The 26,215-nt window shown below is 54.3% G+C and overlaps 1 long non-coding RNA gene across 1 annotated transcript; it reads left to right on the forward strand.

Annotated features, from left to right (window-relative positions):
- Positions 1 to 10,161: 10,161 nt before the first annotated feature.
- LOC140710392 (uncharacterized) lies at positions 10,162 to 25,763 on the forward strand. The gene is made up of 4 exons (XR_012091365.1): positions 10,162 to 10,261; positions 12,519 to 12,601; positions 21,530 to 22,090; positions 24,323 to 25,763. It is a non-coding gene; the product is annotated as an uncharacterized lncRNA (long non-coding RNA).
- Positions 25,764 to 26,215: the final 452 nt, after the last annotated feature.

A 26,215-nucleotide genomic window follows, 5' to 3' on the forward strand; every position in this document is an offset into this window, starting at 1 on the left:
GAGCTGTTACCAAACACACACACACACACACACATGAGTGACACTCTCCTGGCCTCTTCTGTTGTATGTGTCAGCCCATAGATCACCCACCATGGTGAAAGATGTCCTTACACAGCCACTTGACCCCAGACTCCAATACCGTTGAACCACTTTCAACAAATTTAGAGCAACAGTTTTTAGCAGAAAAAAAGAAAAAAAAAAAAAAAAAAAAAGCACTTATCAAGAGTGGTTGTTGCTCTCCCTGCTGGAGTGACCGCTACCTCATCAGTCACGAACCTTCTGATAAAGAGAGTTTGGAGAAAGCCTGTTTTGCCTCACTGATGACCTTGAGCCTGGAATGACATCAGCCGGGGAAGATGTCTCACGAGCAGCTGTCTCACGAGCAGCAGCAGGGTGATGAGCTTCCACAAAGAAAAGCAGTCCTCCAAGGACTGGTTTTTCCTCCAAGGGTCTCAGCACTGAGGTGACATTTATCAATTTCTGACTTAAAGTCAATCCCGCTGTTCTATGCAGCACCGCATTCGTCCCTCAGAAGGAGCCCTAATTGATGCGGCATGGAAGAACTTGTGGTCCTCTTGGCAGCCACCCCAACTTCTGTTCAGGCCTTTGCACCTCCCCTAGTGTTGTGGGGCACTGACCGCCTCCCCATAAGTGGCCCAAGCTGGGGGTTATTGCCTCATCCTCCCCAATGGTCACAGTCACATCACAGCATAGGCCAGTGATTTGGTTTGGACCAATGAAACACAAGGAAAGTTTTGCTGGCAGCTTCTGGGAGAAAAGTTCCCTCACTTCTCTGAAAGAGCTTCCAGAAACACATCACTCATCCCAGACGAGGCTGAATGTATTAGCTGTTTACTGCTGCTTAACAAATTATCCCAAAACTTAGTGGCTTAAAACAATAAATGTTTATGATCTCACAGCTTCTGAGGGTGCAGCACCAGGAGCAGCTTTGCTGGGTGGTTGGGTGGCTGAGTGGCTCAAGCTCAGGGTTTCTCACAAAGGGCTGCCGTCCCTGAAGCTTGACCAGGGTGGGGGATCAGCTTCCAAGCTGAGTGGATTAAACTGGCCCTGCTTCAAAACTTTTCAGTGGCTGTTTCGGGACTATTGAGAATATTAATGAATGATGTATACATTTCAAAAGATATATATTATGTGTATATTACATAATTTTTCCCTCCCTCTCTCTGTTCTTGCCAGTACCCAAACTGAAATTTTCACCCTCTCAAAAGTGATGGGAAGTTAGGGTCCAACCCTCACCAACCCCCTCACGATGGGCAAGTGAATCCTCTGCTAGGTGAGGTTAGCCTAGTGCTCGACTATGCCTAAGTCCTTCTTGGCTCTCTCAAGACAGGCCCATACTTACAGTGCTCTCTCCTCCCACTCCTGCCTCTCATGTTCTGTAACTATCCTATCATTCTCAGAGTAGAGGGTGTACACATTTAGATCCATCTAAACATTGCCTAGGATGGGGAACATGATTTTGTTCATTGCAGGCAGCTTGGATGAATAAAAAGAAATTTCCGATCACAGACTTAAGATACAAGTGTGTTCTCTCTCCCATAAAGGATGTCCAAGGCTGGGCAGTCCAGGGTGAGTATGTCGGTCCCAGCAAAACGCCAGGCTCCATCTTCCTGCTTCACCACAAAAACATTTGGTTGGCATCTCTAAGGCCACCTGATGGTGGAAGCTGCTGCTTGAGTGCTAACCGTGTTGCTGGCCAGAAGGCGGAAGAACTCAGGAAGACCAAAAGGGGCCCTCCCTGTAGAGCCAGCTTCATTTAAGCCCCTTCCTCAAAGTCCCACATGAGTCCAACCACATCTCGTTGGTGGGAACTTAACCACACTGAGGCAGGAGAATAGGGAATTAGGGTAACCAACGGTTAAGGCATGAGCAAAAGGAGAACGGGTGCAGCCAGTTCACATAAGCAAAAGGAACAGCAGGTACAATCAATTCTGGGCAGGATTAGGCAACATACAGGCCACATCTTCGCTCCTGTGATAACCACAATCCAAGTGTCCACTTCAGCCTCTAACTGGTCAAGGGTCAGTCCTTCATAGGATGTGACTGACTGGAGGCCTCTGGAGGGCACCAGGGGTGTTCTTGTTGTTTAGCTTAATAAAATCTCTAATTGAAGGGGCTCCTGAGCCGCTTGCTCGAGCCCACTCTTGCTCTGTGAATTGTACTTTCACATCTTCAATAAATCTGTGCCTTCATTACTCCATTCTTTCATTTCTTTGTCTTTTGTTGCTTTGTTTGTGCGTTTTGTTCAATTCTTTAACACGCCAGGAACCGGGACAACTCAGTCAAGACCTTCCATTCAGTAACCACATGACTATACCTGGGTACAGGGAGGCTGGGCAATGTCGTTTGGCTCTGGATGGCAATACACCTGGTAGCAGAGGTGCTAGCCAGACCATACACATAATAATACAGTTTTGTACCATGAAACAAGCAAGGGTTTTGGAGCCAGATGGACTTGGGTTCAAATCCTAGTTCAACCACCGAGTGGTCGTGTGGCATAGGGCAAGACACTTGAGCTACTTGAGACTTAATTTTTTTCATATTTAAAATGGAGATAATCGGACCTGCCTCTCGGGGTTGTTGCAAGACAAAAAAAGCACTTAAAAGATTCATAGGTTCTCAAAGTAGCCCACCTAATGTCATTGTCTTAAACACCAACCTCTTGCTCAGCTCAGGGTATGGACACCATACATGAAAATTAGGTGATTCTTTCCCTGTTTGTTTTCACATGCACAGCTCAGGGTATTTCACTAAGGGGGTGAAATACCCCGAGGTATTTCCCCCCGACTCCACCCTATTCCTTCCTCTGAGGGCGTTTCATCTGTTTCTGTGCCACCCCACTCTAACAGTTTAAAGGTAAGAGGGAGGGGCAAGGACCTAAGATGTTTGGAGAGAAACCAGCCCTAGAGATGGCATTCAAGGTTACGGCATTTCTCATCTTAAGTATCAGATGTGGCTGTTAAAACTATTTTATTATTGAATAGATTCCTTTTGCTGTTTGGGGATTTTCTTGTTTGTTGTTTGGCCTTGGGAGGGGTCATGTGGCCACATGGTAAAGAGACATTCCTGAGGAAGGAATGAAACACATTGTTCCTGCCCAGGCCAGGACTTATGTAGTCAGGGATTATGAAGACTGAATGTTCTGTGTCCTGGAGGAAAGGGGACCCTGCTTTGGGGACTGTTTCTTTTTATGGATCCTGGGCTATTCCTTCTGCCCAATGAGAGTGAAATGAAGGGAAATATGGGACAGAGTTGACATAGCTTTGGGGGCAAGAGTAATTGGGGTGAAGGAGGGAGAAGACTGGACCCAGAAGTCAAAGGCCCAGAGCCCCCAGCAAAGGAGTGTTGCCAGGTTGGGGGTCCCTGCAAAGGACATCTCTGAGGGCTGGTTCTGGGGGCCCACCAATTGCAGCCCTCCTATGAGAACTTACTCCACATGGTGATCTGGAACCTGAGCCCTAATCTTAGCTACGCAGTGCAGCCTCTCACTACTCCCCTAAGTCCTCATTACTCCTGTAAGTCCAGAGGAGCCCCCACGCCCCAACTTGAAGGGTGAATTAGTACCCCCAGAGCACTCCCTGCCTGGGTGCACACTGTGGCTCTCTGTTCCCCACTATACACTGCCCAGGCTGGCTTTGAACTCCTGGGCTCAAGCAGTTCTCCTGGCTCAGCCTCCTGAGTAGCTAGCAATACAGGCACGTGCCATAGCGTCCAGTTTCATTTTTATTTTCACAGCTTCACTTCACTTCCTCAGTGCAAACATGCTAAAATATTAAAAATTTGTTGTAAAGTTTTTGAAAGGATATTTATAATTTTGCTCTTGAAACCATTTGGCTAGGAGTAACTGATTTAAATTACAATTGGGAATTCTTGTGAAATGAGAAAAACCTAACCCACACATTCTTTCAAATGTAATGAAATTTTAATGAATACTAAATTTAACAATTAATGAGGTTGATATAATGTTACAGTTGGACACTTGATTAAGAATTTATTGATTTCAATTTTACAGTGTTCTTATTTCAGAGCCAATCATTTTTTCTTCAGCTGTCACATATTCACATGGGCCCCTGGGAGGTCCCTGCTGCGGGCTTCTCTAGCGGGCAGTACATAAGTAACCAGGCCAACATCTCTTCCCTGTCCTCCCCCTGACACACCTCGCACCCCCTTACACAGGCACATAAGGAAAAACATCCATCTTGGCTGGACCATGGAGACAGAGTCCAGTTCCAGAGGAGGAAGAGGATGAGGCCAGTCAGATCACAGATTGCAGAAGCCATGCCATGCCATGTCATGTAAGCAAGAAGCTTCTTACTGCAACCAGTGGCTGCGGCTGCTAAAGACACTAAGACTCAAGACCAGTGAGCCACGGAGGTTGGCATGGGCACCTCTTCCCTCCTGAGGACGGTAGGTAGTGGGGGCAGGAGGGGAAGGGCCACCTGCCTGGTTTACACAGTCGGCCACAGAGCAGTGGCCCACACTTATTCGAAGACTATAGCCTCGGTGTTCCAGGCAGGTGGGCATGGGCCAACAGGCTACGAGAGGCTTCCACCTGGCACAAGGACAGCACCCCACAAGGAGAATATGAAAAAGCTAACACGGTGACACAGGCAAGTGCACAGTACCCCAGGCTCCCCTCGGAACCAGAGGGCGGAGAGGACTGAGACCACCCTCAGCCAGGTCTGCGGCAGAAGCTGAGGCAGAGAAATGCCACTTTGTCCTTGTTCCATTCTCTCTCTGAGGCATTCAGATACAGCTTCCTTCACTCTAGAGCCTCAGCTGGCGCCTCTCAGATCAAACCTCGCGCCACTAGGTGGAGCCAAAGCCCATGGCAACAGCGCTGGGCTGGGACACCCAGCCGCCCGCGTGCAGGAGGGAGGTGGGCTCGCGAGGCAAAGGACTGGGGGCCCCGGGCTGAGTCTGGGCCCTACCGGGAAGCCCGGAAACGAGTGGGAGAGCCAGCCACAGCCCACAGTGGACTTATTTGGTTTACATGGTCTATTCCGTCCGAACTCGTACTAAAGGCTAAATGGTCCCAGAGCCAACCCCGGCAGCCGCAAATCCCCGTTTGTCGGATGAGGAGGCTGAGAGCCTGAGGGGAGGATCCAGGAGAGCCAGAACAGGGCTGAAGCCAGAGTCCGCGCCCCTGTCCACAGCTCCTTCCCCCGCACAGTTTCCGTGATGTATCTTCTGCCCGTGGGGAGGGCGCACGAGAGGAAGGTACGGCTTCCAGAAGGGAGATCCTGGGAGCTAGGCCTGGGGACATGCTTGGCTCCGGAGCCTACGACTGGCTCCGGGGCCCAGGCCGCAGTCTCCTCCAGCACCTCCCGGGGCGGGCCGCAGCTAAGACGCGGGCTTCGGGGAACAAACGCCGGCGACCAGAGCAGCAGAAAGCATCCACCTGCGGAGGCTGAGGTGGAGGGGGCGGGGCGGGCGCGGACCCGGAGGCGCCGCATTGGACGAGGGGGTTGCTGGGGTTCTCGGATTGGCTGGCCATGAGGGGGCAGGACCAAGGGCGGGGCTGAGAGCCGTGAGGACCTCGAACGTGAACGCGTGGGGAAGGCGCAGAGACCCGGCGCAGGTGTTGCGGAGCCTTCTGAGACAGGGCCTGAGCTGCAGAATTGATCGAGCATCTGGAGTGGCCGTCGGCCGCGTTGCCCGCAGCCACAGGCGTGCTGCGAGAGATCAAGTTCCAGGGTCCCTCAGGTAGCCAGGTGTGCATCCTTCGGCACAGCTTTGTCCCTCCCAGAACTCAGTTTCCCCAGCCGGGGCCCGGGGACCATCCCAATCCAGTACTCTGGCCTGCCCCTCCCCTCGCTCTCACTGACCTCCCAGCAGCCAAACCAGGTAGGTATCCAGACCCCTTCCTATCCTGCCCCCTGCCCCGCTCCATCCTCATCTTTCCCTTAAAGAAACCTCTCTCCAGGGTCCACGGTTACATCACGTACAGCTTTGCACACCCAGTGCCCAGCAGAGAGCCCTCACCCTCTGTGGTTGTCCTTTAGCCTCTCGCAAGGTCCGTGGGAGCAGGGGACCAGGCTGGGACAACATGTGGCCCCACCTGGTTGCTCTAAGAGCTCAGGTAAGGAAGTTTACAGAAATATGTTGGGGTTAAAGGTCACTGCACCTGTAAAAAGTGAAAATGGCCAATTATCGTCAATGCCAAGAAGAGAAATTGCCGTTGTTGCCCTTTCAGTGTTGTAGAGTGCTGCGTCAAACAAACCAGTACACAAATGCCAACGACAGGTGCATTCCGCTTTGGAGGATGGGGGAGAAACTAGTTGTTTGACTCTGTACAAGAACCAATCACAAGGTTTCCTTAAATGGCACACTTTCTTTGAAATCTGAAGCAAGAAATTACCTCTCCGGACACACCAAGTTCATCTCCTGTCCTCTCAGGACATACAGCCGGGCTCCACTAGAGGACATACAGCCGGGCTCCACTAGAGGGCAGCAGAAAGATGGAGATGCTCGAGAGAAAAGGAGCCTTAAGTTCTCACCATCCCTGGAGGGTGTGAGGAACCCAATAAAAGCCGTACTGGTATTAGTTCACATTCGTTGACTGGTTACTGTAAGCCAGCCATCCCTCTGACTGATCTGTTAAAAAAAAAAAAAAAAAATTAAGTAATTTGGGCCGGACGTGGTGGCTCACACCTGTAATCCCAGCTCTTTGGGAGGCCGAGGTGGGTGGATCACCTGAGGTCAGCAGTTCTAGACTAGCCTGGCCAACAAGGTGAAACCCCGAGTCTATTAAAAATACAAAATTAGCCGGCCATAGTGGTGCATGCCTGTAACTCCAGCTACTTGGGAGGCTGAGGCAGGAGAATCGCTTGAACCCAGGAGGTAGAGGTGGCAGTGCAGTGAGCTGAGATCACACCACTACACTCCAGCTTGGGCAACAAGAGCAAAACTCAGTCTCAAAAAAAAAAAAAAAAATTAATTTGATCCTCCCATTAACCCTATCAAGGTGGATACAATTGTGTTAACCCCATTCTACAGCTGAGAACAAAAACAGGTTGAATAACTTGCCTAAGGTCACACAGCCAATAAGAAGCAAATCTGGGATATGAACCCTGAGGTAGAGCTACAAATCTGACATTCATAAACCTATGCAATTTTGCTTCCATTGAAGAGGGAGGGAAGGATGGAGAGCAAATGTGGCAGCTGAGGCCCCCACCGATATTACCCTTGTGGACTCTTTAAGGCCAGTTCCAGAAGCAGGCACCAGATAGGACCCTAATTAAGGACCTTGGGTCATCAGGCAGGTAGGGTCAGAAAATCTGGGCTCAACCTGCACATACACCCCACATACCTTGCAGGAACCTGTGCTAGCCCACCCATCACCATGGGTGGTGGCCCAGTTCTCCAATACCCGGGGTGCCTGCCACCATGGTGAACCCTTGTAACCACTGTGTCCTCTCTGGCTTAGATGTGTGAAATTGACCTTGACCCACTCTCTTCCTTATCTTATAGGCAGCCTCGCCTGCCTGCACCATCAGCCAGGATCGGGCCTCCTCATGTCAGTCAAGAAGATGCCAATCAGCAGTAGCGACTGCTGCCAAGAAGCTGGAGTCCAACAAGGATCAAGGGGATGCTGGTGGGATCCTTTCCAGGGCAACCTTGAGAAGAGTTTCAGGCCAGAGCCTAATCCTGTCCTGATTTTCTTCCCAATTTAACATTTACTGAGCCACTACTGTGGGCAGGCACCATGCTGAGTGCACAAGGGGGACTTGTTGGGTGATCGTGAGCATGCTCTTTACCACCCCCACCTCAGCCCTTGGTTAGTTTCTCTTCTGTAAACTAAGGTTGCAGAGACCAGGGGTTCCTTCCTCCAGACTGAAGGCTCCCCTGAAATTGGGTGTGTGTGAGAACATCTTTTCAGGGCAGGGTTTCTCAGCCTCAGCACTGTTGATACTTAGGGCCAGATCATTCTTAGATCCCTCTCAGAACACACCCGTGGGCTGGTATTTGCGTACTGGTTTGTTTGAAGTTGCACTCTGCTATAGCGAAAGGGCAACAAAGGGGCAATTTTTCTTCTTGACATTGGCAATAATTGACCGTTTCCAGTTTTTATAGGTGTGGTATGACCTTTAACCCCAACACATTTCTGCAAACATCCTTAGCCCAAAACCTGACCTGTGTGTGGTGGAATGCCGAAACCCACTAAATGCCTCTCTGAAACCTCCCACTCCCACGGCCTTTCCACCCACTCCACCTGCTGTGGCCAGGCTGATAGGGGTGCAGGAAGGTGGCACACTGCCATGTACAGTTTGGAAGAGGAAGAGCCAGGAACCCCTCCAGGCCCAGCTCTCTGTGAGCCCTGCCAAGGCCACCTACACCTGCCTGACTCTCTGGGGCCCCTCAGTCCTGGCCTGGGAAAGTGGCTTCACCCAAATCCAAGATGCAGGCCCCTGCCACAGGGCTTACCTACACCCCTGTGAGAGCCCTGGGTGGGGGTTGGAAAATGGGGCAGAGGCCAGAGCCAGCACTGGGAACAGAAGCACGCAGTCCCTCCTCCCACGGCCAAGCCTGCATCCTCTCTCCTCCTGCGCAGTGGCCCTTCCCTCACTGAGCACCTGCCGGATCTGCCAGGTGCCAAGCCTGCTGTCAAGGCCAGAAAGTCAGAGGCAAATTCAGGGGCGAGCTGAACAGTGTTTAACAACCAGCTCTCTGGACTGGGGTGAGGGGCCCTGATTTGTAGTCTTTGCCCATTTCTGTGGTGCAAATATTCCTACCCTGGCAGATATAAAGCCACCAGTATTTCGTCACTGAGCGTGGGGCTGGTTCACACCATCACAAAGCGTGCACACCACCAGGTGCAAGAGACATAACCTTACGAGCGTGAATAATGGTAACATATAGTAAAATAATTAGGAAATGATGAGTTTCTAGTGGATATTTCCTTTTTTAACAAAATATATTTAATTGTAAGCTTATATAATTTAATTACTAACAATGACTGGGCTTAACAACTCGTTCGCAAAATTCTGAAAATGTGGCCACCAGCACCCATGAGCCAGTACCAGCTGGCTGCAGCCCATCACTGGGAATTGAGTGTGGTCCCTGCTGTCTGTGGGAGACAGGTCTACCCAGGGTGGGGCAGTCTGTGGGGGGACAGAGGGATGCATGGGGGCCATGGAGAACCAGAGGAGACACTCTGTGCAGGGGTTCAGGGAAGGCTTCCTGGAGGAGGCAGCATTATAGAGAACAGAGGAGAGGGTAAATGTATCCCAGAAAGGGGTAAGGGGAGAGTGCCAGGCTAGAGAGGGAACTGGGGAAAGACCAGGAGAAAACAAAGTGTTTGGCATGGTCCAAAAACTAAAAATGTGTGGCTCAGTCTGGCTGAGGGGATGGCTGGGTTCCAGCCCAGGTTCTGCTGTTGATGCCTCTGTCACTTGGACCAAGTCCACTCCCTTCTCTAGGCTTCTCGCCTCTGTCAAATTGGGGCCCTGAACCAGATGGGTTCCAGGCCCACTGGTGGTCTAGACCCCCCAAGAAGTCCATGGAGGGGCCTTGTGAACATGTATATAGCTCATGGAGGAGGTCTGGCCTCCTCCATGACAACTGACACTTCACAACCATATCTTCCCCTCCCTCTTCTTCTCCCCTTCACCCGGTTCCCCCAGGTGATCCCGGAAACTCCTGGTTTGGCTGCAGAAAGTAACTATAATTACAGGCTTTTTTTTTTTTTGAGACAGAGTTTCGCTCTTATTGCCCAGGCTGGAGTGCAGTGACTTGATCTTGGCTCACTGCAACCTCCGCCTCCTGGATTCAAGCGATTCTCCTGCCTCAGCCTCCTGAGTAGCTGGGATTACAGGGGGTCTGTTGCCATGCCTGGCTAATTTTTTTGTATTTTTTAGTAGAGATGGGTTTCGCCATGTTGGCCATAATTACAGTCATTTATAGAACACTTTGCTGCCTCTCCTAATTACCAAGCTGTGCAATTCCAATTACGTGTCTAAGGAAACATCTCAGGAATCCCTCCCTGGGGCCAGCCTGTCAACCGCAGCCCCCAGGCTGGCCGGAATGGAGTGGGAGTGCCTGTGGCCACTGCTGACGTCTCCCTCCTGGCTTCCTTTCATGCCAGACCAGGAAGAAAACCTTGGTTCAAAGGCCTGCTCTGGGGTGGGTGTGGGATGAAGAGAGGCGGGGAAAACCCCTCAAGATGATGAGCTTGAGACAAGGGGAGGGGGAGAGGGACTCCTTCTGGTCATGCAGAAGGCCTCCATCTACACAGCAGGTGAGTCTTAGAATGCCAGGGTGGATCGTGGTTTCACAGCATGAGTTAGAGCTCGTTCCCCAGGAAAGGGGCTGTTTAAGTTTAGAAAGCAATGGTCCTTCCACTAGATAACAGGTTCCCTGGCCTCCTGTCCATCACCACCACTGAAGATCCCTTAGCAACAGCCTCCACCCTGCACAGCAGCCATCCAGCCCTGCCTCTGATAACTCCTGTGACTGGGAGTTAGTACCCCAAGCCTCTGTGACCTTTGGATACTCCATTAATGAGAAAGCTCTTCTTCCATCAAGATAAGTTTCCCTCTGTGCAATTTCTTTTTCGTTGTTTTTTGGGGATTTTGTTGTTGTTGTTGTTTTGTTTTGTTTTGTTTTTTGAAATGGAGTCTTACTCCATTGCCTAGGCTGGAGTGCAGTGGCACAATCTTGGCTCACTGCAACTTCTGGCTCCTGGGTTCAAGAGATTCTCCCACCTCAGCCTCCTGAGTAGCTGGGACTACAGGTGTGCCCCACCACTCATGGCTAATTTTTGTGTTTTTAGTAGAGACAGGGTTTCGCCATGTTGGCCAGGCTGGTCTCGAACTCATGACCTCAGGTGATCTGTCCGCCTCGGCTTCCCAAAGTGCTGGGATTACAGGCATGAGCTACCACATCCAGCCTCCTCTGCAATTTCTTTTTCGTTTTCTTTTCTTTTTTTTTTTTTTTGAGATGGAGTCTCACTCTGTTACCCCGGCTGGAGTGCAGTGGTGCAGTCTCGGCTCACTGCAACCTCCGCCTCCTAGATTCAAGTGATACTCTGCCTCAGCCTCCCGAGTAGCTGGGATTACAGGTGCCTGCCACCACACCTGGCTAATTTTTTTTTTTTTTTCCCCTGAGACGGAGTCTCGCTTCTTCGCCCAGGCTGGAGTGCAATGGCACGATCTTGGCTCACTGCAACAACCTCCAGCTCCCAGGTTCAAGCAATTCTCCTGCCTCGCCTCTCCAGTAGCTGAGATTACAGGTGCCTGCCGCCACGACCAACTACTTTTTGTAATTTTTAGTAGAGATGGAGTTTCACCCTGTTGTCCAGGCTGGTGTTGAGCTCCTGACTTCAAGTGATCCACCCACCTCAGCCTCCCACAGTGCTGGGATTACAGGCATGAGCCACCGCAGCCAACCTGTATTTTTAGTAGAGACAGAGTTTCACCACATTGGCCAGGCTGGTCTTGAACTCCTGACCTAGTGATCCACCCACCTTGGCCTCCCAAGGTGCTGAGATTACAGGTGTGAGTCACCGCGCCCCACCTCCTCTGTGCAATTTCTTCCCACAAGTCCCATCTCCAGTCTCTGGGGCTACTGCTCCCTCTGCCCTGGATGTACCAATGGATACTGCCCCCTCTACTGGTCCTCTCCTGGGCAGGTGTCCGGCTCCCCTAAACCTCACCTGGTTCCTTAGCCCCACCAGTTTCTGAGATAGCCCTGATGTGGAGGCTCCCTGGGACTTCTCACTGTACATACCCGCCCCCCAGGTGCCCACACTCAGTCCTAGGCACAGAGCTGGCACTCCCAAGTGGCTCCACTCCTGAGCCCCAGCCTCCCACCTCCCACAACTCCCAGGCCCACACCTATGCCACACCCAAATCCAACTCTACCAGCTTCCTCTGCCCCTGCTCCTCACCACAAGCCCCTTTCATCCAGTCTTCAAAGCGTCAAACTGCTGCTCCCCCTGCTCCTTCTTCCAAGTGTCTCCAAACCCCACCCTTCTCTTCCCAGACCCCAGGACTTGCCCCACATCAGGCCACCATCCTCTGTCCCCTAGAATTCTGAAAAGGCCCCTCCCTGCTCTCCTCACCTGAACCTGCCCCCTCCCGTGTGTCCTGAGAGCAGCAGAGCATAGAGGTTAGAGGCAGGGCTCCAGTGCATTCCATCCCCTGCTCCTCCACTCACTGACTGTGTGGCCTTAAGCAAGCTGCTCAACCCCTCTGTGCATCGTTGTCTTAATAGTACCTCTCTCCTAGAGTTGCCTGTGAATAGTCTGGTTACCAAGGAATTCAGAGTGGCCAATAGGGGATGGGAGGGAGGGGATAAAACAAAGCAGAAAGGGGCACAGGAGCCAGGTCCTCAAGTCCTTAAGACCTTTGGTGCTCAACTAAGGCCTAGGAACTTTCTCCTGAGATGAGTGGAGAGCCTTCAGGATAAAGTCTTAAGTCTCTGATCAATGTTGTGCCTATGGAATGTCTTGGTGCCTGTGGTGCCTGTGGAATGTCGTGCTTCCTTTCCTGCAGGGACTGACAGCCCCTCCTGCCCCAGGGGTGCTGAGAGGTCTGTCTCTGGCTCCCCCACTGCCCCCGTGTCTCTGCTGGGACCAGTAAGTATTGGAGCTATGCGTGGCAGAGTTCTCTTGCCAGACTCCAGGCCTCTCTCACCACAGGAGATCAGGACTGGACTCCCAGGGGTCTGACCTGACTTCCAACCCCAGGAGGGTGGGTTGGGGCCAGCGAGGGCTTGTCTAGGTCGTCCAGCCTTCCACTGTTGGCCTCAGGGACCATCCAGGCAACCTGCCCAAGTAACTCTTGGCCCCTCCTCTGACACAGACACCACCTACAAAGCTCTTTCGCAAATATATCATTATTTTGTTTAATCCTCATAACAACTCTGAGAGTTGGGTGTTATTATCCCATTTTACAGTTGACAAACTGGATAAGTATGATCTCTTACCTACTCGTCAGGAGTTCACTCATAGTAGTTCATGCCTGAGTGGGAGGAGGATTGGGGGTGCTCATCAGCCCATCTCAGCTAGCCAGGCCCGTCACTGAGTGAGGGGCCAAGTGGGAGGGGAGGCGGACTGTGGCAGTGGGAGGGGGGCCCACGGAAGTGGAGGGCAAGTGGGGGCTGCCAACACTGGGACATGCCAAGTAGAGAGAGGCCAGGAGGGGCTGGGAGGCCTTGAGGGCAGGGAGAGCAGGAACGGGAATGAAGAGGCAGGCTAGGAGCAGGTTCCGAATCTGAGACCTTGGAGGAAGCTCCTTGAGTCACCCTACTCTTTGTACAGATCAGGAAATTGAGGCCTACCCAGGCAGGAACAGAAATTCATCTAAGGCCACTTAGCCTGCCAGAGACCAAGCCAGGATCTGTGCCAGAGCACACCCAGGCTGTTCCTGGAGAACGCAGGAACCAGCCCCGTGGGGCCAATCAGCTGGCACTGGGCTGACCATCAGGCACCAGATGAAACTTCTAGCCTCCGGGCCTCTCTGGGTGGCCAGCAGGGGGCGGTACTGCCCCAGGAGTGACAGCTCCCAGGCTCCCAGCCACCGCCCTCAGGCCCATCTCAAGGTCCCAGGGCAGAACCAGGGCTGGGGACACAGAAGGCATAGGTAGGGGGCAGGGTTTCTGGGGTGGGAGGAGCAGCACGCAGAGCTGAGCATGGGACTCCTGGGCACATTCTGATGCCAGGTCCTTCTAACCTGAGCGAGGGAGGAAATAAGCCCTTCCTTTCTCCTTGCACCTCCACCAATTGAGAACATTGTAGAAACGCACCCAGCTCCATCCAAAGTCTGCTCTCTCGAGAGGGGAAGGGGCTGGAGAAGAGACTGTGTCCCAGGCCACAGGCTTCCACAGAAAGTTGTCCTGCAAAGGAGGCTAGACCTAAGGAGGAGCTTCTAGAGGCCTCCACATTGAGTATCCACCCTGGATTCTGGGATTGTCGCTTTCCCAAAATAATGCTCTAGAAGAAGGATGGCCAACTGCAGTACTGTGGGGAGACAGGGGCTAGATGTCCTTATTGCTATTTCAGGCCCCCCTTAGGTGGGACAAGGGAGAATTTTCCCCAGGACAGCTAAAGAGCAGGGGCATAGGGGAGTGAGGAGGGCCGCAGGGGTCAAGAAGATGAGCCACTCTGGCCCCCAGGAGAGATGGCCAGGGTGCAGGGGGCTCCGCGTCACCCCCATCAGCCCTGGGACCTTTCCCAATGGCGAGACCTTTCCCAATGGTGAGGCCTAACCAAACTTCTGGATCTGGTCCCAGCAGGAGCCCCTGCTATAATGAGTGACCCCAAGGCCTCTCTTCAAAATCCCAGGAGTCCAGTTTCTCGGAGCAAAAGTCCCACAGCAGCTGGCAATACAAGATCTAGGAGGCAGGGGACCTTGAAGCTCCAGGTCAGAAAGGCCCCACACACCTGCCTCTCCCAAGATTTAAAATGCCAGGGGGCTAGGGGTTCCCATCCCATGCTACTAGACTTCATGGTGGTCCTCAGCCCCAAGCCCACTGTGCCCTGTGCAGCATGGACAAATGACCTCCAAGGGGCTCCTTTCAACGCCACTCCCCTTGGTTTCCCATCAATGCCACCATACACTGAAGTTCAGGCACGGTCTACTGGAAAGCCCCTGTCAGGGCCAGTTGTCCTACAGTTAACTCTTCAGTCCTCCCAAGCCTACCGTTCCACCGCACAGAGAGCAGACAGGGTGGGCAGGGGTTTGGGGAGTCACAGCAGGCACCCAGGGACAGAGGGGCAAGGAAAATGGATATAGGGGCACATTCAGGGAGTGGGGGCAGCATCCTGGCAGGTCCCAGGCCTGCGCCGCCTAGAGGAGCCGGTGACTCATGGGGCTGACCGAAGAGCTGAAACCAGACAGGAGAGTTCAGGAAGGAGGAAGGAACACCCACCAGGTAACTTGTATCCTCTGACATGTGTGCACTTCCCGACCAGCGTTTCTATGAATCAGCGTCTCTAGACACAACCACCTTGATCCCTTCAGCTGCCTCATGCTGACGTCTGAGTCTGGCCCATGCCTATCTAAACCCCCGCACTCTGGTTCAACCACCATCAGGCCCACATAGCAGCTGCTTCAGATCAAAAATCTCCTCTTCAGGGGCTTTTCACCAAGCTGATGGTAAAGGCAGGACTCCTGGGTCCTGGTGTCCACTGCAGCCACTCTGGCTTCCCCTTAGCCCCTCTGCATCCGCTGCTCGCCACCTGGCCAGCGCTCCTGCTCTTTCTTCCCCCTAGCATTCCCCTACCACCCCTGCTTTGCCTAGCAAGTACCTACTCATCCTTCAGGTTTCAACCCATGTCACCTCTAGTGAGCCTTCTCTGACCTCTCAGCTGAGTCGAATCCCCCATTACATGTGTTTGTGGCACCGTGCACCCCTCTCTGAGCTCTTTGCAGAGTTTAGTTGTGTGGTTAGTGATGAGAGCCTGCTTCCTGTACTAGAGCTGAAGCTCCAGGTGGGCAAGGACCGGGGCCTGGTCTAGTTCGCCCTCCATTGTCTCTGCAGCATGTGGCACATAGTAGTCAGTGCTAGGCACATAGTAGGCCCTCAGTAAACGTGCTGTGAATGAGTGGGTTCCCCAGCCAGCTGGATGTCCCACGGTTTCCCCCCACCCCACCCCATCTGGCTCTAGCTTCTCTCTATGACCCTTTTCATCTGTAGTCCTTGGAGCCTCCTAATGGTTGGGCTCTGTGGTGGGGACCAGGCAACCTGCCCCTGGGGCCTCAAGATCAAGGCAAGACTCAAGACTCAATACCCGTCCAACAAGTTACGGGGTAGCCTCAGTGACATCAATTGCCCTGACCCAGTGACTCAGAGGAAGCCAGTCCTCCAGAGCCCACATCCAGTCCACATCTTCCTTGATGATTTTGCATCCAGCTGCTGTTCCAATCTCAGGGCCTATGGCCCTCAGGGACTATACAGCCTCTACCTAGAAATTAGATGCCCAGAGATGGTTAGGGCCCAGCCCAAGGTCACACAGCATAGTTGTCACAGAGCTACACCAAGAATCCAGGGTGCCAACTGTAGCATAGGGTTCTCCCCGTGCTATAATAAACGTGGCTATTTTTAGGAAGTGAATTAGCAAGTCAAATATGACTTCTGCTAATAATATCACCTTTCTGCTTTTCAGAGTCTTCATCACCTTATTTGCTCCTGCAACATTAGGTGGGCTGGGCACTGAAGTAGGTGGTGAGCTCATCTGAAAGGTGTGGTCCAGAGAGAGGAAGTGACTGGTCCTGAAACACAAACAGCCCAGCCTTCCTGCCCGCCCTGCTCAGTGGTACTCCCAGAGAGGGTGCAGTGCCTCAGAGGTCCCCTCCTCAGGGCCTGGCTGGCAGCCTCCCACCTGGGCAGGCTCCTCGGGGCACTCGGACCAGCCTCCCTTGCCTGTTGTCCTCTTGGCCCTCCCACTCCATCCCCCAAGCTGTGGTCAGCCTCCTGCCTTCCCCGGCCCCTGGCAGACCCTGCTCCTGTGCCAGCTCCAGCCCAAACCTGCCTTCTCACAGCCTGTGGGACTCAGGTGGCCTCAAGGCCTGGCATCCAGTTGTAATTTTTCCCCTGCAAATTCCTTAGTACATGCCAGGGGTAGCTCTGAGCAGGAAGGCATGGGCGGCCAGCTCTACAGCCTGAGCTCCCCTCAACTTGGGACCTCAGTTCCCCATCAAAAGGGACAACAGCCCCATGCCAAGAGGGGCTTGGGTTAGATCCAGCCCCTAGTCCCGCAGCCCCATCTCCTACCCCTTCCCCCTCCCCCACAGAAGCTCCTCAGACATCTGGCGGCACCAGACAGGGTTGGATGGACGCAAACATGAGGTCAGATCCTCAATTGCTTCCTGAGCCCTTCCCAGAGGAGCAGGGCGCTTCCCAACTGGGAAGCAGCTGAGCTGCTCCATAAAGGAAACCAGAGAGGCGGGGAGGAATGGAGACCATTGCTGGGAGAGGATGTGACAGCACCCCCATTTCTCAGATGGGCAACTGAGCCACAAGCCATAGGCCAGCATGCTGTGGCCGCCATGAGCCCCCACCTCTTGTGAAAGGCTCTACTGAGCCCAGGGGCCTAGCATGAGCCAAGGAGGGGGTCAGGCTAAGGTTAAAAGGACACCCTGGGCCAGCTCCTAGGAGCCTTGACTCCCAGGACAGTGACCTGTAGAGACGGGTCCTTCACTCAGACTCACGCTGGGGAATTCTGTAGTCAGGAGGGCTTCTCAGAGAGGGGTGCTGTGGGGGGCTCAAGCGCAACAAGAAGGGAGGAAGGCATTGAGATGGGCTCAGCAGGTGCAAAGGGCAGAGCAGAGGAGGCACTCAGGGATCCCCCTCAGGTGACCACCCTGGCCTGTCTCCCTTCCCAACGTCAGCTGGCTTGCAGGGGAAGATCTGGGCTCATTGTCCATTGTAAGCTGGTTATGTCCCAGTAGCTCAGGCTCCTGGACCCTGGTGGGCCAGCAGGGAGGGGCTTCGTAACAGGAGGGAGACAGGCCAGGCCATCCCGATGAGGAGAGAGGAGGAGGGGCCTCCTCAGGGTGGCAGGCACAAGCCTGTGCAGGGGAACCCACAGCTGTATAGGAGGCAGTGGGTGCCCCTCCCTCCATCCGTTATCTGGCAGGATGAGATGGGCACTCTCCTTGCCCAGGCCCCAACCTGGTCCCCACAACCGGGAGCCTCCCACCCGGCACTGTCCTCCCTGGGGAGCCATGCTGGTTGTGGGACTGCGGCCATGCCTGGCAGGGGACACTGCAGATGCTGACACAGCAAGAACCAGGCCAGTCATGAACAAAGAAACATGGGAAGGGGCTACGTCTGCAGGAGTCATTCCTGAGGCGGCAGCCAGCACCGTGGACTGTAGGCTGAAGAGGCACAGGACGGCCTCTCCCTGAGTGTTCCAGCCAGCACGTTCCTGATCAAATACTCGGTGGGGCAAAGCTGGTCAAGGCCCTCGGGGCATAGCTCAGTCCAAAAATCCCCATCACCTCTCCCCAGGGCCCAACCCCCTTCTCTCTGGACAGAAAAGTCCTCTGAATCACCTTTCAACCCCGACAGCAGGGTCCACTCACCACCCCCACCTTTTCTGGCATGATCCCCCTCAGGGTGGGAGGGGAGACTGGACAGGAACGGGGGACCCACAAGGGCCCATGCTGGGCCCAAAGGCAGACAGCACCCATACAGCAGGGGCTGCAGTGCCCTGAATGGCTTGTGGCAGGTGTTGTGGGGGAGGCACCCAGTATCAGGGCGGCTGGCCAGGTGCGGGAGCCCTGACATTGCGCCTGTCACACAGCATCAGGGAAGGAGCTGCCAGCACCGGTGGGGTGAGGGCTGGGAGCCTCAGGGAAACGGTGGCTTTTCAGCTGAGTGAGCGAGAAACAACGTGGAGTTGGTGCCCCACTTTCCAGACACAAGCAAGGGAGGGCTGCCCACTGCCCGCAGAGCCCCCGCTCAGGGCGGGAGGGCTCGGCACCAAGAGATCCACCGAGCCAGACCAGACAGGGTCAGCACATGGACTGGCGGAGACGAAGGTCCCAGAGAGGTGGGGGACAGGAGGCGCCCCTGCCCCCGCCACATGAGAAAAGTGGGCATGCTGGGCAGAAAGGGAGGGGCTGGTGCCAGAGAGGAGTGCCAGTGTCCAGGGCGAGGAAAGACCAGCACCATAGACTGTGGGTGGGGCAAGGTAGGCAAGTCCAGTGTGGCTCCAGGGTACCTCAGATGCTGAGATGTAAGCAGGGTAGGGACATTTGCTGCATAGCCAGGTTCTGGGAGTACTCAGGGACAGCATCACCCTTAGATGCAAGCAAAAAGGAGCCCTGCCCTGGCCCCTGCAATCTAGAGGATCCCACTCCAGCCTTCCACTGGCCTTGTCACTCCAACAGGGAAAAAAGGTCCATGAGCCAAGGAAATGTGTCCACCCAAGCCCACGTCCCCCCTCCAAACACAGAATCCCAGAATTCCCTGCCCACAGGACCCCAAATCCAACTCCATAGCCTGCATGGGCCTTTCTGCTGGGCCTGCCTTCCTGAGAACCGACCTGCGGCGGGTGTGCACACCCCAAGGCCTCGGGGGTGGCTAAGGGGCAGCCGCTGCTATGTATGTGGATGGGCCTGGGAAGGTCACACACTGCCTGAGGGGGAGCCTGGGATGGGAGCTGAGGTTGGCTCAGCCTCTGCCTGCTGCATTCCAGTCCTGGATTCTAAGAGTCCAAGAATTCTAAGTGCAAACCTGGTCCTCAGGGTGTTACGAAGGTGTATTTGTCAATGTAGGAGAATACAGCATATCCTATTTAGAGGTTGTTGGCTTGATTTATAACTTTGAAATATCCAGACATATGGTGTGTGTGGACCTCCATTTTTGCTCCTGCCCTGGGCCCTGGCAATGTCAGGGGTGGGATCAGAGGGCAAGCCCTGGCCCCTGCCCCACCCCTCAGGAGACCCCTGCTCTCCAGCCAGTAAGCGCTGCCAAAGCAGGGCTGGGCAGGCGGCCAGCAGCCCATGGAGCCCAGATGCAACTGTGGACCTAGCCCCAGGGCTGGTGGGACCCCGCAGGCTGGGTCCTTGAGACTAGAAGCAGGGGAACCCCAAAGAGCAGCTTCTCCCAGGGTTGGGCTTCTGATTGAAGCTGGGAAAGCCACAGAGAGGCTGAGCGTGTGACCCAGGGACACACAGCCTGGATGGGGCTGCTATGCCCCCCCGTAGGTCCCTCCTGCCTCCGAGGCTCACCCGCCTCTGCATCCAGCTCAGGGTGCTTTGATCCCTTTTTTGAGTTCATTCCTGTGGCCAAGCCCTTCCCCCACGTTTTCCCATGCTGGCACTTCAGGAGGATCCTGCCCCTCGTTCCCTACCCAGCCTCAGCCCCTTCCTCGAGGCTCCAAGCCCCCTCGCCCCACTCACTGCAAATCACCTTTCTTCCATTGGAGCCAGGATCTTAGCTCAGGGAGTGACCCCAGCCCCTGGTCTGCAAAGAGAAGTCTGAGGCCCACAGTCCCAGAGCGAGGCTGCGAGGCAGAGCCCACGCTAGGACAGGTCTCCTGCCCCACCCCTTCAGCTCAGGGGGCATCATCCATCTCTTTAGAGCCTCACAGACCCCCCTGGTTCAAATCCCCACTGCCACGGACTCTCTGTGATCTCCCACAAGCTGCTCTACATTCTGAGCTTCTTCATTTATGAAATGAAGATAATAAATTTTGCCTTGTAAAGTCGTTAGAGGGATTAGATGAAATACACGCATAGGCCAAGCCCCATGTCAAGAACACCTTAGGGCTGAGACCTCCTTCTCTGCCTCACTCTGACAATGGATATTACTGAGCAGCACCAGGAATTCGAGGCCCAGACAGATGCGTCTCTTGCCCTCCGGGAGCTTCCCTCATGCTGGGAAAACAGACGTCAGCCAGGAATCTGCAGAAGGCTCCCAGAGAAGAGTGTCCAGGAGGGAGACGAGGGCAGGGTGAGGGGTTGAGAAGATTGGGCAGGGAGGGCCTGAGAATATGCCCTGAGGACCTAAGGGAGCCAGTTGTGCAGCATGTGGGAGAAGAATGTTCTAGAGAAGGGGAACTCAGGACGGTGTCTTGCAGGTTCTCAGAAACGCCTGGCACTTATCTGAGCACACACTCCCTGACCCTGTTACCACACCACAGTGGGGCCTGTGTGTGGGGCTGATAAGGCCAGAAAATATCTCAAGACTCAAGATATTTTCTTTCCTTTTCTGTGAATGGCCTGAGATAGGCTGTGCAGGGACACTTGGTTCATGGCCTGCCTCACAGGCCCAGGTCGGCCCCCGCCTCCCCCCGCAACCCCGCCCCGTCACTAGGGCACCACGGAGCACTCACTGCTGAGCGTCCTACTGGGGACTCGGAATTGTCCCCTGAGGGGGCCTGCTGGTCAGTGCTGGGGGCCCATGCGTGACAGGGCTGACCTGGCTCCCCTGTCGTGACACAAAGAGGCCTGCTCTCTGCTCCTCCCAGCCCCCTGCAAATGCCTACATGTCTCTGTGCAGAGCCAGGAATGCCCTACATGTCTGTGCCTGCTCGAGTGCACAGCGTACAGGCTCTGGGCTCGGAGATGAGGACTGGAAGCCAGCTATGTCACCTTTGTTCCCTCACCTATAAAATGGGGGCACTGACAGTAACATCGTCCTCAGAGGGTTCCTGTAAAGGAGTGGGGGAGATGGTGCTAAAGCCTGGCTCAGCCAAAGTGCTCAGTAAAGGCCGGGCAAGGTGGCTCACGCCTGTAATCCCAGCACTTTAGGAGGCCAAGGCAGGCAGATTGCTTGAGGTCAGGAGTTCAAGACCAGCCTGGCCAACATGGTGAAACCCCCATCTCTACTAAAAATACAAAAAATTAGCTAGATGTGGTAGTGGGTGCCTGTAATCCCAGCTACTCGGGAGGCTGAGGCAGGAGAACCGCTTGAACCCGGGAGGTGGAGTTTGCAGTGAGCTGAGATCGTGCCATTGCACTCCAGCGTGGGCGACAGAGTGAGACTCCACCTCAAAATAATAATAATAATAATAAAAACTGCTCAGTAAGTGCTACTTCCTTTCTTACAGGACCCGTGCCTCCTGGGATGACCCCCACCATCCACCCCTAGGCACCAGGACTGAGTCAGTTCTGAAAAGAAATGGGGAATGAAGCTTTGGGACTTGGTTCCTGCCTTCAGGGAGTCGATGGTCCAGCCGGTGGGATTAGGGTTCATGTCCCTCCCTGGGCCTCCAGGAGGTCATAACCTTTGAAGCAAGAATGAGGAAGCCCACGGTGGCAGCATGGGGCCTGCATGAAGTGCCTGTGATGGGAGATGGAAGAACTCTGTGGTATGTCCGTGAGAGTGACAGGAACGTCAAGCATTCAAGAAACCAAACTGGCACCCAAGATAGATGGAGAGATCAGGAACTGACCAGGTCACAGAGGCTTCTTGGCAGCCACATGCAGGAGACGGATAACACCATGGCCAGGCCCCCCATGCTCCATACCATGTCTGTGACCTCCACAGATTCACTCCACAATGTGACTTTGGGTAGGTCACAGTACCTGCATGGCCTCAGCTTCCCCACCTGTCAGATGGGGAGAATAACAGTGCCCTCCCCATGAAGCCATCATGAGTACCACACCAGGTAAATCATGGCCTGCTCTTGTGTGTGCAGGGACGTCAACAAAGACGAGTTCCTTTTCCCTAAAGTGATGAAAGGGACTTTTAGAAAAGAGGAAGTGGGTGGATTCTTAGGAAACCTTAGTTCCACCCCCAGGCAAGTGGCTCTGATGATTCAGTAGGTGACTTCCAGGTGTGCCCAGGAGGTGCAAGCTACCAAAGTCAGGTCCTCTCACCTGAATTTTCATCCAGCCCAACCCTGCCTCTGGACCCCTGTCCCCTCTTGGGACCTCGAGGCCAGGCCTGGAGAGGATGTGAACAGTTGGAGGCCCTCCCAAACCCAAGCAGGAGGTAGACACAGGGACAGTGGGCATCTTCCATCAGGCGGAGCTCAGCCAAGATTCCAGCAGCACCCAAGGGCTGCTGAGCAACTCGCAGATGCCCATGCCTGGCAGCCTGGTCTCCATGGTCAGACCCCAGCCTCTCTCTCCTGAGCCCCTCTCGTCCTGCTCCCCAAGGTCCCACAGGTTTCCCTGCCTCCTTGGCTTTGCCAAGGCCACCCACCTGCCCCCATACACTCCTGCTTCCACCTCCGTGCCTGCAGGCCTGCCCTGCCTGGAGGCCTGCCCCTGTGTTCTACGGGTTTCGCACCACATGGTCGCATCAGTTATCTGTCAAAGCAGCTGACACTCCCTCTGCTCCTGCCTCTGCCCCTTCCTGGCTCTGCCTGTGTCCCCCTCCCATCACCACCTTAGCCCGTCTCCCCTCCTTCCTCAGTGCTCAGGAGCCAGCAAGGCTGTGGGGCACCTGCTGATATTCTGCCTTATCTCCTTGGCTTCTCAGCCTCCCCCCACTGCCTACTGCTGCCTTTGGGCATCAAACCAACAGGACCCCTCTCTAAATAGCCCCGTACCCCACACCTCCAGCCTCTGCCCTGAGCTCTGGAAAGCACAGTCTCCACCCACTGCCTCCATGAACCCCCTCCTCCCCATCCTCTTAACTCCTGGGATCTAACCCCTGCCCCAACACCCCACCGAGGCCACTGACCACCTCTCTGCTGTTATGTCTGGGGCACTTCGCTGCCACCCCTGCCTCTACTCCTCAACGCCATTCCAAAGCACAGATCCTTCTTTCTCTTCTTATTAAAACATGTGCCCACTCTCCTGGGTCCTGAGATGCCCACCCAGATGTCCTCCCACCTCCCTGCCCACTCCATCACTGGCCCCTTCAAGGTTCCACTTCCTCCTCCTGGGGCCACCCTCAAAGAAGCCCCACCCAGGAGTCTGCACTTGGCCTTTCTCCCCTCCGTCGCCTCCGCCCGGGGAGATGGACCTCTCCCACCCCTAGCCTTCCCTTCCTCCTGCATCCTTAAGCCCCCCACCCTCTGGCTCCTCTCTTGAGGTCCAGACCAGATAATCTACATAACTGCTGGACACCACCTCCAGGATGTCCCTCGAGATGCCCTCCCTTCTCTCTCCCTTGTCCTCCACCCAGATGCTGAAAGGGGCACCAGCTTTCACCTCTCTTGATTTCATCCAGTCTCAAGGCGTTAGATGCTGTCTATACTGTCCACACCCAAACAGACGCCTGGCTGTCCCCCCTCCCCCGTCCAGGCCTCTCCTCAGCCGCCCACACGACACTCCACTTGGATGTCTAACAAGCATCTCAGCTGTTCCAGCTCCCGCTCCCCACAGCACCCCAACCCACTTCCCCCACCACCACACTCTCCCCACCCCCGGCTGGCAGCTTTCTCCTTCCTGATGCTCAGACCAAAAGCCTTGGAGGCATCCCAGATCCCTCTCCCTCTCCTGTCCACTGGCAAACTCTGCTGCTCTAATCTCAAAGGAGACCCAGAGTCTGACCGCCACCCCCACCCTTGGCCAGGCCCCCATCATTTCTCATCTGGATCATTGCAGAAGCCTCCTAATTGGTCTCCCTGCTCCCACTTTTTCACTCCTGCCCCCAGGTGTTCCCAGCACAGTCGCCAGAGCCTTCCTGTTCAGATATGTCACTGGATCGCACCTCTTTGGTTGACGCTTCCCGATGGCTCCTGTGTCACTCTCAGGAAAAGCCAGGGAATGACTGGGCACCCTGGCCTCTTTGCCCGCATCCCCAGCTCTCCTCCCTGCACCCTCCTCTCTCTGACTGTACTGCAGAGGCCTCCCCTGGGGTATCAGTTGAGGCAGGCTGGGGTGTGCCACGGTGACCACCTGCAGTCACCAGGCCTTAAAACAGAGAGGGGCGCTTCTCATTCCAGCTTCATGTGCATGAGGGTCAGCAGGGAGGGCTACGCTGCATTGTCCTCTCTCGTGACCATGTCGGGGACATCTGGAGCATCACGTGCTTCCAGGCAGGGTGAAGGGAACATGGAGTCACTCGCTGGCTCCTCCATACTTCAGAAGTGGCACGCATCTCTTCACTCGTATCTCACTGGCCAGAGCAGATTACACAGCTGGGCCTAACCCCAAATGGAAGAAGTGTAGCCCTTCCCACTGCCAAGAAGAAGAGACAGGCACTGATGGACAGGGGTGACCCTCCCCACTGCTGTTCCTCGAATACAACAGACATGCCCCCGCCCCGGGCCTTTGCCCTGGCTGTTCCCTCTGCCTGGAGTGCCCTTCCCCAAACACCTTCACAGCTCGCCCCTCACCTTCTTTCCGTCTTTGTTCAAATGTCACCTTCTTGATGACACTTCCCCTGACCACCTCATTTAAAACTTCAGATGTCTCCTGGACACGGGCTGCCAATCCCCCTTACCTTTACTTTAGCTTTCCATGGTTGTAACAAATTACCTACTTACATATTTCTTATGTCTATTACTATTGTCTGTCTCCATCAGCTAGAAGGAAAGCCCCTTGAGGGCAGGGCATGTGTTGGTTTTGGTGACTAATGTAAGCCCAGCTCCCAGGACAGTACCTGGCACCCAGTAGGCACTCCATACTTTTACTACATGAATGAATGAATGGATGAGGGGCCCCACTCACCACCAGGTCTTGTTCCCACATCCTTTAAAGCTTTTCAATCTACACTTGAGACCCCATCCCAAACTCGCTGCCTTCCCTGGGCCTCACTGTTTCTCATCTGGGTCCCCATCTCATAAAGCCCCTGACTGTCCCTGGCCTCCAGCCATCCCCCTCCAGCCAGTCCAACACCACTGTGAAAGGCAGGATAGCCAGGTGATTCCAGCGTAGGCTCAGGGTCTTTTCCCCGGCTCTGCTGTTTACCAGAGGTATGACTTTGAACTGGTTCCTTAGCCTTCCCATGCTCCAGTTCCACATGTTGTGATAGCACTTCTCTCATAGAGGTTGGAGTGCTGAGAGGTTTAAATGAGACGGTGCATGCAAAGCACATTATAAATGTGGATTATTGCTTTACAATTGCCAGATCTTGTTACCAGACAAAGTAGATCCGAATCTGCTGAAAACTGTCCCTTGGCTCCTGGTAGTTTTCAGTTTCTTCTCTGCACCCAGGGGCCCTCCCAAGCTGGTCTCCTTCTCACTTTCCTGGTCTGTCCCTTCTTGCTCCCAGTCCCACCAAACTCCCCAGGGCCTCCCGAGCCCGTCATGCTGCCTCCTGCCCCGGCCTGGGCATTGGGCATTTTCTCTACTCTTCACTGACTTATACTTGCTTTCTTACTTAACAGAAATCCCAGAGCTTTTCTGCACATTCATACACAGAAAACTTTCAGATTCTTTTTTCGAGACAGGGTCTCGCTCTGTTGCCCAGGCTGGAGTGCAGTGGTGTAATCTCAGCTCACCGCAACCTCTGCCTCCCGGGTTCAAGAAATTCTCGTGCCTCAGCCTCCTGAGTAGCTGGTGCACACCACACCTGGGTAATTTTTGCATTTTTAGTAGAGACAGGGTTTCGCCATGTTGGCCAGGCTGGTCTTCAACTCCTGACCTCAAGTGATCTGCCCATCTCAGCCTCCCAAAGTGTTGGGATTGCAGGCGTGAGCCACCACACCCAGTCTCACATTCTTTTTTAGAGCTGTCTTGAATTCTATCATGGGGACATACCATTGGGATATATCAGTCCCAAGTAGATGGCTATTAAGAATGTTTTTGATCTTCTGTCATCACAGGTATGCAGCTTAGTGTTTGTGCATCTGTCATATTCATGCCGGTGTCTCTGTAAGGCAGACTCACAGGAG

This window comes from Chlorocebus sabaeus, chromosome 26 (genome assembly GCF_047675955.1).
Source record: "Chlorocebus sabaeus isolate Y175 chromosome 26, mChlSab1.0.hap1, whole genome shotgun sequence".
NCBI classification, from domain to species: domain Eukaryota; kingdom Metazoa; phylum Chordata; class Mammalia; order Primates; family Cercopithecidae; genus Chlorocebus; species Chlorocebus sabaeus.